We start from the raw sequence: 15000 nt of genomic DNA, 5'->3' as shown, positions 1-15000 counted from the left end.
GCGGCCCCGACGCGGCGGGGGGACGCCCCCCCACCCAGCCAGCCCACCGGAGGCGGGACGCGCCGCGCGGCTCTCTCTCGCTCACTCGCTCGCCCTCGCTGCTTTTGGCACATCGTTTGCGGCCACCCCCGCCGCCTTGCTGCTCGCGGCCGGCACCCGCCGGGCCCCGGACCGAGGCCGGCACCAGCGCCTCGCGCAACGCTCACGGACCCCTGCGGCTCGCGGGGCCGCTCGGCCGTCACACAGCCGGCTTCGGCCGGAAAAGCCCCTTCGTTCGGCGACGAGAACGACGGCCGGAGCGCCGACCAGCGACCAGGGCACGCGCCCTAACCGCCGCCGCCGCTCTCGCCCCGAGCGAGGCAGCGCCTCACCTGCGACGGGAAGCGAGCTGGACAGGAGACCGCCCGTGCCTGAACACCGGACACCGCCGCGGCTCCCCCGGGACAGGGGAGCGTGGAAGAGCCGGCCCGCCGGGGGCCCTGTCCGACGCGACCCGAGTGGCCTCATCGATCGGGGAAAAAAAAAAAAAAAAAAAAAAAAAAAAAAGCAGCGAACAGCGTCGCGTGCGTGCGTGCGGGTGTGCTGGAGCAACGTCCGCGAGAGGTGCTCGCGCCGACCTGAACATCGGCCCTGACAGGAACCGACCCGCCGGGAAGCCTCTCCGACGTGCCCGAGGAACGCCTCGACGGGCGCCTGCGTGCGGGTGACGTGAGGTGCATCGTCGGGAGCCGGAGGCGCCGCCGCCTCGGCCGTGACAATCCGCGGGGTCCCCCCTCTTTCGCTTTCCGAGCCTCCGGGACCCACACAAGCAGCCGGGGACGCCCCCGGACAGACGCGTTCGGGCGCCGGCGGACCGCCCGCCGGCTTCTGGCCGCTCTCTCTCTCTCTCTCCACAGCTCTGAGCTCGCGGCTCGTTGCTGCTTCTCCGGCGACTCGCACGCGCGAGACCGCTTCTCGCTCGCCGGCGGGGTAGCTGGGTCGGCAAACAGCTGGCGGCTACCGCTCCACACAACCCACGCCCGAGCCGACGCCACCACCGACGCCGCGCGCCCCCTTCTCGCTCGCGCGCCGCCTCTCCAAGCCCCAAGCGCTCGCTCGGCACCGCTGGCGGAGCAGAGTCCTCACTCTCTCCTATAGACGGACAGAAAAGTCCTTGCCTCAGAAACGACGCACGTCCTTTTCCAGGCTACCGCGGCGAGGCACCCGAGCGCAACCGACTTTTACCTCGACCTAACTGGAGGCACAGAGAAACAGCGACGCCTACCACACCTTCCGAGCCGTGGCACGAGCTGCTAGTCTACCTCCAGCCCCACGGCGGGCCCCTAAGTCCCGTCGGAGACGCGGTAGACCTGGCCGCCGTTCCCTCTGCCCGATCGTCGGCAAACTCCTTCGCGCGGGTAGACCTGGCAACCTCAGGAGGACACGGGGAGACCCGCCGGCCGGGAACCAACACCGCCGGCCCGCCTTCCTTCGCTTTTCGAGCGGGCCCTTCCGGCACTTTTCGGACCTTTTCGGCCTTTTTCGGACCTTTCCGGGAATTTCCGACGCTTTCCGCGCCATCGGAACCGCTCGGGAACCGCTCGACCCACCGACGGGCGCGCGCCTTCGCAAACGCGCGCGCGCGCGCGCTCCCGTCGCTGCCGGGCAGACCCCAACGCCGTTCTCGCGGTCGGACCTGCAGCGACCCCTACAGGTCGCCAACCGGCAAAACAAACATGGCGACCGCGGCCGGGTAGACCTGGCGGCTGCTGTCCGCAGCACTTGTACAAGGCGCCCGCGGCCCCCCCGAGCCGGGGAACACCTGCCGGCCGGGAACCAACCCCGCCGTCGTTTCCCTAGCAGGGCTCTGCTTTGTCTTGCTCAGCTTTCATCCGCATTGCTCTGCTCTCCTGTGCTGTGCTAGGCTTCCTTTGGAGACTGTCTCGATGATTTTGCTGCTGAGTCGATTGGTAAATTTATGAACGCATAAACCGTCAGACACAGAACTTGGCCTCCCCGCAGCCCAGCCACTGTCCCCTCAGAACTGGCGCGTGTGGGCAGCAGGCCTGGCCAGCCGACATGGTCCATTCTTTGTCCCCAGCCATGCGGCGAGCTGCCAGGTGGGTCCCACTGCTCGTTGTGTGTCTGAGGTTCTTAAAGACAGTAAGTAACGACATGATTCCCACAACTACGGTGGAAGAAATCCACAACAACAACAACAACAACCAGCTAAGGCAAGACATGGTTCTTGCCCACCGTCACGGTGCACCAGGAGATGTGAAGGAGGCTGGGGAGAGGGCGATCAGGGTACAGCCACTGTCCAAGTCTGGCTGCCACCTGCACACAACATGAGGGCCCTCCGGTCTGCCCCCCACAGACACTTGGAACCCAAAGGAGGGCTGGCCGCCAGCTCGCTACGTTCGCTTTGCTTCCCTTTGTTTTGCCTTGCTCCGCTTTGCTTTGCTCTTCCTGGCACAGTTTTGCTTTCCCATACCTCCTTTCCTCTGCTGTTCTTGCCCAGGCTTTGCCTCAGATTGCTTTGCTTTTTCTTTCCTGAAAATGCTTTGCTTTTCCTTGTGCTACGTTCCCTTGCTCTGCTTTGACTTGCTCGGCTTTCCCTTCCCTGGCCATGCTTTCCTTGGTTTAGCTTTGGGTTATAGACCTGGCACTGCTTTCCTTTTCCTACCCCTGCTGTGCTTTGCCTTGCCTCAAACTGCTTTGCTTTGCTTTGTTTGCTTTGTCTTCCCTGGTTATGCTTTGCTTTTCCTGGTGCTACTTTCCTTTGCTCAGCTTTGCCTTCCCTGGCCGTGCTTTGTTTTGCTTTATGGGGCCATGCTTTCCTTTTTTTACCTTTGCCTTGCTCTCTTTTGCCTCACCTGCTCCTGCTCTCACTTCTATTTTCAGGACATGCTTACCTTTGTTTTGCTTTGCTTTGCTTTATATTTCTGGCATTGCTTTGCTTTTCCTTCTCTGCTCTGCTTAGCTTCTCTTAACCCAGCTCTGATTTGCCTTACCTCGAACTTTTTCGCTTTGTTGTGGTTTATATTTCTGTTTTTTTTTTTTTTTTTTTTTTTTTTTTGTTCATTATTTATTTATTTATTTATTTCCACTTCTTTCTCTTTCCTGGCACTGCTTTGCTTTTCCTGGTGCTACTTTCCTTTGCTCAGCTTTGCCTTCCCTGGCCGTGCTTTGTTTTGCTTTATGGGGCCATGCTTTCCTTTTTTTACCTTTGCCTTGCTCTCTTTTGCCTCACCTGCTCCTGCTCTCCTTTCCATTTTCAGGCCATGCTTGCCTTTGTTTTGCTTTACTTTGTATTCCTGGCACTGCTTTGCTGTTCCTTTTGCTACTTTCTTTTGTTCTGCTTTGCCTTGCCTGGCCATGCTTTCCTTTGCCTTGCTTTGTATTCCTGGCATTGCTTTGCTTTTCCTTCTCTGCTCTGCTTAGCTTCTCTTAACCCAGCTCTGATTTGCCTCACCTCCAACTTTTTCGCTTTGTTGTGTTTATTTTAAAGGTGTTTTTTTGTTTGTTTGCTTGTTTGTTCATTTTTTCTTTTTTTTTTTATTTATTTTCACTTCTTTCTCTTTCCTGGCACTGCTTTGCTTTACCTGGTGCTACTTTCCTTAGCTCTGCTTTGCCTTCCCTGGCCTTCCTTTCGTTTGCTTTATCAGGCCATGTTTTCCTTTGTTTAGCTTTGCTTTGTTCTGCTTTGCTTTGCCTTTCATCTTTTATTCGTTTTTCTTTTTTTTTAATTAATTACTTAAATAAAGAAATTATTTATTTATTTATTTCATGTTCCTTGCATGATTTGTTTTCGTTTTGGACCTATCTGATGTGTTTTTACAGGCCGTGCTTTGCTTTTCCAGGCACTGGTGGTCACTGTTTTTCCCTATGCCTAGCAGGGCTTTTCATTTTCTTGCTCAGCTTTCATCCGCATTGCCTTCCTCTCCTGTGCTGTGCTAGGCTTCCTTTGGAGACTGTCTCACTGATTTTGCTGCCGAGTCGGTTGGTAAATTTATGAACACATAAACCATCGGAAACAGAACTTGGCCTCCCCGCAGTCCAGTGACTGTCCACTCGGAACTGGCACGTGTGGGCAGCAGGCCTGGCCAGCCGACATGGTCCATTCTTTGTCCCCAGCCATGCGGCGAGCTGCCAGGTGGGCCCCACTGCTAGTTGTGTGTCTGAGGTTCTCGACGACAGTAAGTAACTACATGATTCCCACAACTACGGTGGAAGAAATCCACAACAACAACAACAACAACAACAACAACAACAACAACAACAACAACAACAACAACAACAACAACAAAACAGATAGAGATATATAAAACGTCACGGTGGACTAGGAGCTGTGAAGGAGGCTGGGGAGAGGGCGATCAGGGTACAGCCACTGTCCAAGTCTGGCTGCCACCTGTACACAAAATGGAGGCCCTCCGGTCTCCCCCCCACAGCCACCTGGAATCCAAAGGAGGGCTGGCCGCCAGCTCGCTACGTTCGCTTTGCTTCTCTTTGTATTGCCTTGCTCTGCTTTGCTTTGCTCTTCCTGGCACAGTTTTGCTTTCCCATACCTCCTTTCCTCTGCTGTTCTTGCCCCGGCTTTGCCTCAGATTGCTTTGCTTTTTCTTTCCTGAAAATGTTTTGCTTTTCCTTGTGCTACATTCCTTTGCTCTGCTTTGACTTGCTCAGCTTTGCCTTCCCTGGCCGTGCTTTGTTTTGCTTTATGGGGCCATGCTTTCCTTTTTTTACCTTTGCCTTGCTCTCTTTTGCCTCACCTGCTCCTGCTCTCACTTCTATTTTCAGGCCATGCTTGCCTTTGTTTTGCTTTACTTTGTATTCCTGGCACTGCTTTGCTGTTCCTTTTGCTACTTTCTTTTGTTCTGCTTTGCCTTGCCTGGCCATGCTTTGCTTTGCCTTGCTTTGTATTCCTGGCATTGCTTTGCTTTTCCTTCTCTGCTCTGCTTAGCTTCTCTTAACCCAGCTCTGATTTGCCTTACCTCCAACTTTTTCACTTTGTTGTGGTTTTTATTGCTGTTTTTTTTGTTTTGTTTGTTTGTTTGTTTTTGTTCGTTATTTATTTATTTATTTATTTATTTTCACTTCTTTCTCTTTCCTGGTTATGCTTTGCTTTTCCTGGTGCTACTTTCCTTTGCTGAGCTTTGCCCTCCCTGGCCTTGCTTTTTTTTTTTTTTTTTTTTTTTTTTTTTATAGGTCCATGCTTTCCTTTGTTTAGCTTTGCTTTCCTCTACTTTGTTCTGCTTTGCTATGCCTTTCCTGGTCATGCTTTGCATTTTTTTTTTATTTTTATTTGATGTTCAATTCCATGCTTTCTGTTTTCCTTTTATGTCTTTTTCTTGTGTTTTCTCTGGCCGTGCTTTGCTTTTCCAGGCGCTGGATGTCATTGCTTTTCCCTATTGTCGTGGTTCCGCTCGAGTGGGCAGCCGAGCTCCACCACAGCCGCTCTCTCACTCCCCCTCCTCAAAGAGGAATGGGGAGAAAATCTGTGAAAGGGGCTCAAGGATTGGGATAAGGACGAGAAAATCACGCAATAATTAGTGTAACGGGCAAAACAGACTCAGCATAAGAAGACAGATAGTAAGATTTATTGCTCATTACTAACAAGCTAGAGAAGTGAGAAACAAAGGAAAGAAACCAAAAGCACCTCCCCCCCCATCCACCCTCTTCCACCTCCTCCCCCCGAGCGGCGCAGGGGAACGGGGGAATGGGGGTTATGGTCAGTCTACAGCACTTCTTCTCTGCCGCTCCTTCTTGGTCACTCTCGTCCCCTGTGCTGTGGGGTCCCACCCACGGGATGCAGTCCTTGACGAACTGATCCGGCGTGGGCTTCCCACAGGCAGCAGCTCTTCCAGAACTGCTCCAGATATGGGTCCGTACCACGGGGTCCATCCCTCAGGAGAAAACTGCTCCAACCCGGCTCCCCTACGGGCAGCAGCTCCTGCCAGATCACCTGCTCCTGCGTGGTCTCCTCTCCACGGGCTACAGGTCCGGCCCGGAATCTGCTCCGGCAGGGGTCTTCCACAGGCGGCAGCCTCCATCGGTGCAGGGCCACCTGCTCCACCGTGGTCTCCTCCACGGGCTGCAGCGTTGGAACCCTGCTCCACCGTGGTACTCCATGGGCTGCAGGGGGACATCCTGCTTCACCACGGTCCTCACCACAGGCCGCAGGGGACTTCTGCTCCGGCGCCTGGAGCACCTCTCCCCCTCCTTCTACACTGACCTTGGCACCTGCAAGGCTGTTTCTCACTCCCTTGACTCTCCCGGCTGCTGTGGCGCAGCAATTTTTCCCTGTCTTAAATATGATCTCACAGAGGCGCAAAACAACATCGCTTATTGGCTCAGATCTGGAAAACAATGGGGCCCTTCCCAAATATGGGGCGGCTTCTAGATCTTTCTCACAGAAACCACCCCTATGGCCCCCTGCTACCAAAACCTTGCCATGTAAACCCACTACACCTATGCCGCTAGGTCTTTTCCCTAGCAGGGCTCTGCTTTGTCTTGCTCAGCTTTCATCCGCATTGCTCTGCTCTCCTGTGCTGTGCTAGGCTTCCTTTGGGGACTGTCTCGCTGATTTTGCTGCTGAGTCGATTGGTAAATTTATGAACGCATAAACCGTCAGAAACAGAACTTGGCCTCCCCGCAGCCCAGCCACTGTCCCCTCAGAACTGGCGCGTGTGGGCAGCAGGCCTGGCCAGCCGACATGGTCCATTCTTTGTCCCCAGCCATGCGGCGAGCTGCCAGGTGGGCCCCACTGCTCGTTGTGTGTCTGAGGTTCTTAAAGACAGTAAGTAACGACATGATTCCCACAACTACGGTGGAAGAAATCCACAACAACAACAACAACAACAACAAAATAGATAGAGATATATAAAACCAGCTAAGGCAAGACATGGTTCTTGCCCACCGTCACGGTGCACCAGGAGATGTGAAGGAGGCTGGGGAGAGGGCGATCAGGGTACAGCCACTGTCCAAGTCTGGCTGCCACCTGCACACAACATGAGGGCCCTCCGGTCTGCCCCCCACAGACACTTGGAACCCAAAGGAGTGCTGGCCGCCAGCTCGCTACGTTCGCTTTGCTTCTCTTTGTTTTGCCTTGCTCCGCTTTGCTTTGCTCTTCCTGGCACAGTTTTGCTTTCCCATCCCTCCTTTCCTCTGCTGTTCTTGCCCCTGCTTTGCCTCAGAGTGTTTTGCTCTTTCTCTCCTGGAAATACTTTGCATTTCCTTGTGCTACTTTCCTTTGCTCTGCTTTGACTTGCTCAGCTTTCCCTTCCCTGGCCATGCTTCCGGTTGCTTTATCAGGCCATGCTTTCCTTGGTTTAGCTTTGGTTTATAGACCTGGCACTGCTCGGCCTTTCCTACCCATGCTGTGCTTTGCCTTGCCTCAAACTGCTTTGCTTTCATTTGTTTGCTTTGTCTTTCCTGCTTACGCTTTGCTTTCCCTTTTGCTACTTTCCTTAGCTTTGCTTTGCCTTCCCTGGCCTTGCTTTCCTTGGTTTAGCTTTGGGTTATAGACCTGGCACTGCTCTGCCTTTCCTACCCATGCTGTGCTTTGCCTTGCCTCAAACTGCTTTGCTTTGCTTTGTTTGCTTTGTCTTCCCTGGTTATGCTTTGCTTTTCCTGGTGCTACTTTCCTTTGCTCAGCTTTGCCTTCCCTGGCCGTGCTTTGTTTTGCTTTATGGGGCCATGCTTTCCTTTTTTTACCTTTGCCTTGCTCTCTTTTGCCTCACCTGCTCCTGCTCTCACTTCTATTTTCAGGCCATGCTTGCCTTTGTTTTGCTTTACTTTGTGTTCCTGGCACTGCTTTGCTGTTCCTTTTGCTACTTTCTTTTGTTCTGCTTTGCCTTGCCTGGCCATGCTTTGCTTTGCCTTGCTTTGTATTCCTGGCATTGCTTTGCTTTTCCTTCTCTGCTCTGCTTAGCTTCTCTTAACCCAGCTCTGATTTGCCTTACCTCCAACTTTTTCGCTTTGTTGTGGTTTTTATTGCTGTTTTTTTTGTTTTGTTTGTTTGTTTGTTTTTGTTCGTTATTTATTTATTTATTTATTTATTTTCACTTCTTTCTCTTTCCTGGTTATGCTTTGCTTTTCCTGGTGCTACTTTCCTTTGCTCAGCTTTGCCCTCCCTGGCCTTGCTTTTTTTTTTTTTTTTTTTTTTTCAATAGGGCCATGCTTTCCTTTGTTTAGCTTTGCTTTCCTCTACTTTGTTCTGCTTTGCTATGCCTTTCCTGGTCATGCTTTGCATTTTTTTTTTTTTTTTTTTATCTGATGTTCAATTCCATGCTTTCTGTTTTCCTTTTATATCTTTTTCTTGTGTTTTCTCTGGCCGTGCTTTGCTTTTCCAGGCGCTGGATGTCATTGCTTTTCCCTATGCCGCTAGGTCTTTTCCCTAGCAGGGCTTTGCTTTGTCTTGCTCAGCTTTCATCCGCATTGCTCTGCTCTCCTGTGCTGTGCTAGGCTTCCTTTGGGGACTGTCTCACTGATTTTGCTGCCGAGTCGATTGGTAAATTTATGAACGCATAAACCATCAGACACAGAACTTGGCCTCCCCGCAGTCCAGCGACTGTCCCCTCGGAACTGGAGGCTGGGTGCAGCAGGCCTGGCCAGCCGACATGCTCCATTCTGTGTCCCCAGCCATGCGGCGAGCCGTCAGGGGACCCCTAACTGCTACTCGTGTGGTGATAGTGTTCAGTGAGAATTTCAACGAGAATAAGTAACTACGTGATTCCCACAACTACGGTGGTAGAAATCCACAACAAACAACAAAAAAATGTATATAGATATAAAACCAGCTAAAGCAAGACATGGCCCTTGCCGGGTGTCACAGTGGACTAGGAGCTGTGAAGAAGGCTGAGGAGCGGGCGATCAGGGTACAGCCACTGTCCAAGTCTGGCTGCCACCTGTACACAACATGGAGCCCTCCGGTCTCCCCCCCACAGACACTTGGAACCCAAAGGAGGGCTGGCCGCCAGCTCGCTACGTTCGCTTTGCTTCTCTTTGTTTTGTCCTTGCTCCGCTTTGCTTTGCTCTTCCTGGCACAGTTTTGCTTTCCCATCCCTCCTTTCCTCTGCTGTTCTTGCCGTGGCTTTGCTTGGATTTGCGTCAGACTGCTTTGTTTTTTCTTCCCTCGTTATGGTTTATTTTTCATTGTGCTACTTTCCTTAGCTCTGCTTTGCCTTCCCCGACCTTGCTTTGTTTTGCTTTATGGGGCCATGCTTGCCTTTGTTTAGCTTCTCTCTGCTCTGCTTTGCCTTGCTATGTTTTGCCTTTTCTGGACATGCTTTGCATCTATTTTTTTTTTAATTATTATTATTATTTTTTTTTTTCTTTAAATGTTCATTGCATTCTTTTGGTTTCATTTTGGACCTATCTGATGTGTTTTTACAGGCCGTGCTTTGCTTTTCCAGACCTTGGTTGTTACTGCTTTTCTTTATGCCGCTAGGTCTTTTTCTTAGCAGGGTTTTACTCTGCCTTGCTCAGCTTTTATCCGCATTGCTCTGCTGTCCTGTGCTGTGCTAGGATTCTTTTGGAGACAGTCCCACTGGTTTTACTGGGCTAGCCGCCAGCTCGCTACGTTTGCTTTGCTTCTCTTTGTTTTGCCTTGCTCCGCTTTGCTTTGCTCTTCCTGGCACAGTTTTGCTTTCCCATCCCTCCTTTCCTCTGCTGTTCTTGCCCCTGCTTTGCCTCAGAGTGTTTTGCTCTTTCTCTCCTGGAAATACTTTGCATTTCCTTGTGCTACTTTCCTTTGCTCTGCTTTGACTTGCTCAGCTTTCCCTTCCCTGGCCATGCTTCCGGTTGCTTTATCAGGCCATGCTTTCCTTGGTTTAGCTTTGGTTTATAGACCTGGCACTGCTCGGCCTTTCCTACCCATGCTGTGTTTTGCCTTGCCTCAAACTGCTTTGCTTTCATTTGTTTGCTTTGTCTTTCCTGCTTACGCTTTGCTTTCCCTTTTGCTACTTTCCTTAGCTCTGCTTTGCCTTCCCTGGCCTTGCTTTCGTTTGCTTTATCAGGCCATGTTTTTCTTTGTTTAGCTTTGCTTTGCTCTGCTTTGCTTTGCCTTTCATCTTTTATTCGTTTTCCTTTTTTTTTAATTAATTAATTAATTTATTTATTAATTTATTTATTAATTAATTTATTTATTTCATGTTCCTTGCATGATTTGTTTTCATGTTGGACCTATCTGATGTGTTTTTACAGGCCGTGCTTTGCTTTTCCAGGCGCTGGTGGTCACTGCTTTTCCCTATGCCTAGCAGGGCTTTTCCTTGTCTTGCTCAGCTTTCATCCGCATTGCCTTCCTCTCCTGTGCTGTGCTAGGCTTCCTTTGGAGACTGTCTCACTGATTTTGCTGCCGAGTCGATTGGTAAATTTATGAACGCATAAACCATCGGAAACAGAACTTGGCCTCCCCGCAGTCCAGCGACTGTCCACTCGGAACTGGCACGTGTGGGCAGCAGGCCTGGCCAGCCGACATGGTCCATTCTTTGTCCCCAGCCATGCGGCGAGCTGCCAGGTGGGCCCCACTGCTCGTTGTGTGTCTGAGGTTCTCAACGACAGTAAGTAACTACATGATTCCCACAACTACGGTGGAAGAAATCCTCAACAACAACAAACAACAACAACAACAAGAACAACAAGAACAACAACAACAACAACAACAACAACAACAAAATACATAGAAATATATAAAACTAGCTAAGGCAAGACATGGTTCTTGCCCACCGTCACGGTGGACCAGGAGATGTGAAGGAGGCTGGGGAGAGGGCGATCAGGGTACAGCCACTGTCCAAGTCTGGCTGCCACCTGCACACAACATGAGGGCCCTCCGGTCTCCCCCCCACAGACACTTGGAACCCAAAGGAGGGCTGGCCGCCAGCTCGCTACGTTCGCTTTGCTTCTCTTTGTTCTGCCTTGCTCCGCTTTGCTTTGCTCTTCCTGGCACAGTTTTGCTTTTCCATACCTCCTTTTCTCTGCTGTTCTTACCTCAGATTGCTTTGCTTTTTCTCTCCTGGAAATGCTGTGTTTTTCCTTGTGCTACTTTGCTTTGCTTTGCTTTGCTTTGCTTTGCTTTGCTTTGCTTTTTCTTTCCTGGGCCTGCTACGTTTTTACTTGTGCGGTCATGCTTTATTTTTTATTTCTTTGCTTCGTGTTCCTGTCAGTGCTTTGCTTTACCTTCTCTGCTCTTCTGTACCTTTCTTAGCCTTGCTGTGCTTTGCTTTGACTCAAACTGCTTTCTTTCCTTGGCTTTCCCTTTCCTGGCACCGCTTTGTTTTTCCCCGTGCTCCTTTCCTTAGCTTTGCCGTCTTTATGAATGCATAAACAAGTTCATGAAACTTGTTTATGAACACATAGAAAAGTTAGCCGGCCTGCAGCCCGACAGCTGTCCCCTCGGAGCTGGCGGGCAGGGACAGGGATCTGGCTACCGGGCCAGGTCTATTTTGTTGCCCACCGTTGTCCGGAGAGCCACCAGGTGGGCTCTGTTGCTATTCGTCTGGGGAGGGGTGTGGGTTGAGAACAACAATAAATAACTACTCGATTCCTAAAACTAAAGGGGGAAACAGATGGAGAAAATACTATTATTATTACTACTACTACTACTATTTTTATTACGTTTTAATGATACTTATTTCTATTACTATTTAATACTTTTATTTCTAATAGCTTTTTAGTAGTATATAATAATAATAATAATAATAATAATGACAATAACAATTTATATAATGATAAGCAGCTAAAGCAAACCAGCCAGGCAGCCAGCCAAACTGAGTGGCACAGGTGGGGAGCCGTTCACGGCCGAGCAGGAGCCTCTGATGTCAGAGCGAGAGGCGGCCCGAGGCAACCGGGGGCCGCTGCCACACCCTGGCCTTCTCAAACGCCCAGCTCCCCATAACCCAGCGATTTCGACTGACGCTAAGTTAACTACGCATTTTGTTTTGGCAGCACCGTTTTGCTTTGCTTTGCTTTCCCTGGCCCTGCGTTGCTTTGCTTTGCTTTGTATTCGTGGCACTGCTTCGCTTTTCCTGGCCCTCTTTTACTTTGGTTTTTCTGTTCCTCACCATGCTTTGCTTTTTCTGGCCTCGCTTTGTTTCGTTTTGCTTGACTTTGTATTCGTGACACCGTTTTTCTTTCCCTGGACCTCCTTTGCTTTGGTTTCTCTCGCCCTTCTTTGTTTTGCTTTTGCTGGCCCTGCCTTGCTTTGTTTTGCTTTACGTTGTATTCAAGACACCGCTTTTCTTTTCCTGGACCTCTTTTGCTTTGGTTTTTCTCGCCTTTCTTTGTTTTGCTTTTGCTGGCCCTGCCTTGCTTTGTTTTGCTTTACGTTGTATTCAGGACACCGCTTTTCTTTCCCCCACCCCCCAGGAAATCCTTAGCTTAGTTTTTTTTTTTTTTTTTTTCCTCACCCTTCTTTGTTTTGCTTTTGCTGGCCCTACCTCGCTTTGTTTTGCTTTAGTTTGTATTCGTGACACCACTTTTCTTTTCCTGGACCTCTTCTGCTTTGGTTTTTCTTGCCCTGCTTCGTTTTGCTTTTCCCGGCCCTTCTTGGCTTTGCTTTTCCTTTTGCCTTTTTCTTTTCCCTGGCAGGGCTATGCTTTGTCTCGCTCCGCTTTCCGTTGCATTGCTCAGCTCTGCTTTGCCGTGCTAGGTAGGCTTCTTTTGCAGACCGTCGCACCGATTTGGGCGATGAGTCGATCGGTGTATTGATGAAGGCATAAACCCTCAGGCGCACACCGTGGCCTCCCCGCAGCCCGACGACTGTCCCCTGGGAGCTGGAGGGTGGGGACAGGAAGCCTGGCCACCCACCCAGCACGGTCTATTCCTCATCCCCCGCTGTTCGGCGAGCCGCCAGGTGGGTCCCGCTGCTGCTGTTCGTCTGGGGATGGGGTTGGGTGAGGTTTTTTAGGACGATAAGTGACATTACACGATTCCCAATGATTTTGGTTCGTTTTGCTTTGCTTTACTTTTCCTTGCTTTACTTTTCGTTGCTCTTCCCCGCTTTGCTTTTCCTGCACCTGCTTCGACATGCTTTCCTTAGAACTGCCTATTTTTGGGGGGTTTTGGTTTGTATTCCCGGCACCGAATCCTTTTCTTTGCTCTGCTTTGCTGTTCCTACTCTGCTTTGCTTTTTTGCTCTGTTGATGTGTTTACACACTCGGGAACGCTGGGTCACCTCATTCGGCCTCCCCACAGCCCGCCAACCGTCCCTTCGCAGCTGGCAGGTGGGGGTGTGGGGGTCGGCCACCCAGCCAAGTCTATTCCAGTACCCCTGCTGACTGGGGAGCCGCCACCTGAGCTCAACTGCCATTTGCCTGAGGAGGCGGGGGGGGGAGGGGGGGGAGGAGGAGGGGGAGCTGAGGAGTGGAGGGGGGGGGGAGGTTTTGAAAGACGGTAAGGAATGACAGGATTCCTAAAGCTACAGCAGAAAACAGGCAACGGAACAAACTAATAACAAACATAAAGATAACAGCATTTATTTTCCAAAGCAGCTAAAGCAAAGCGGCCAGGCAGTCAGCCGCACTGAGTGGCACAGGTGGCGAGCCTCTCGCGGCCGAGGAAGAACCTCTGACGTCAGAGCGAGCGGCGGCCCGAAGCAGCCGGGGTCCGCTCTCTCCCCCCGCCCCCTCCCTCCTCGTGGAGCCACCAGGTCTACTTCTCCCTCCTCCTCCCCGCTGTCTCCCCCCCCCCCACCCCCCCCCCTTCCCCCTCCCTCCTCGTGGAGCCACCAGGTCTACTTCTCCCTCCTCCTCCCCGCTCCCCCCGCCCCCTCCCTCCTCGTGGAGCCACCAGGTCTACTTCTCCCTCCTCCTCCCCGCTGTCTCCCCCCGCCCCCTCCCTCCTCGTGGAGCCACCAGGTCTACTTCTCCCTCCTCCTCCCCGCTCCCCCCGCCCCCTCCCTCCTCGTGGAGCCACCAGGTCTACTTCTCCCTCCTCCTCCCCGCTGTCTCCCCCCGCCCCCTCCCTCCTCGTGGAGCCACCAGGTCTACTTCTCCCTCCTCCTCCCCGCTCTCCCCCCCCCCCCCCCCGCCCCCTCCCGCCTCGTGGAGCCATCAGGTCTACCCCGCCGTCACGGCCGTCGGTCTAGCCATCACGGCCACTGCTAGAGGGCGGCCAGTGATGAGAGTAAGAAGTCTGGAAGGCAAGCTTCATTTACTTTGGCATGAAATGATAGCCCCCTGCTATCATTGTCAGGTGGACACAACAAAAGCCCCTTCTCTCTGCCCACCTGTCGTGGTTTAACCCGGCCGGCAGCTAAACACCACGCAGCCGTTCGCTCACCCTCCCCCCTCCCTCTCTGGGACGGGGGAGAGAAATGGGGAGTGAAGCCCGTGAGTTGAGATAAAGACAGTTTAATAAGACAGGAAAATAATAATAACAAAATAATAATAACAATAATAATAATAATGATACAATGGTGATAATACGAAAGTAATAGTATGTACAAACAAGTGATGCACAATGCAATTGCTCACCACCCGCTGACCGATGCCCAGCCTAACCCCGAGCAGTCCGGCCCCCTCCCCCCAGCTAGCCACCCCTATCTATTGTTTAGCATGACGTCAGATGGTATGGAATACCCCTTTGGCTAGTTTGGGTCACCTGTCCTGGGTCTGTCCCCTCCCAGCTCTTACTGCACCCCCAGCCTGCCCGTTGGCAGGACAGAGCAAAAGGCTGAGATGTCCTTGGCTTGGTATAAGCACTGCTCTGCAACAATTAAAGCATCGGGGTGTTATCAGCACTCTTCTCATCCTAAGCCAAAACACAGCATTCCACCAGCTACTAGGAAGAAAATTAATTCTGTGCTAACTGAAACCAGGACACCACCCCCTAACCTCGCACCTTTGAGTGTCCCCTTGCCCACCAGGACTTTCCGTGCATGACCAGCAAAGTGCCTGGACCCTGGCAGCCTCTCTCCCCCCGCCCCCTCCCTCCTCGTGGAGCCACCAGGTCTACTTCTCCCTCCTCCTCCCCGCTGTCCTCCCCGCCCCCTCCCTCCTCGTGGAGCCACCAGGTCTACTT

This window comes from Anas platyrhynchos, chromosome 17 (assembly GCF_047663525.1).
Source record: "Anas platyrhynchos isolate ZD024472 breed Pekin duck chromosome 17, IASCAAS_PekinDuck_T2T, whole genome shotgun sequence".
NCBI lineage: Eukaryota > Metazoa > Chordata > Aves > Anseriformes > Anatidae > Anas > Anas platyrhynchos.
The sequence above is the reverse complement of the archived record's forward strand: the minus strand, read 5'-3'. Positions refer to the sequence as shown.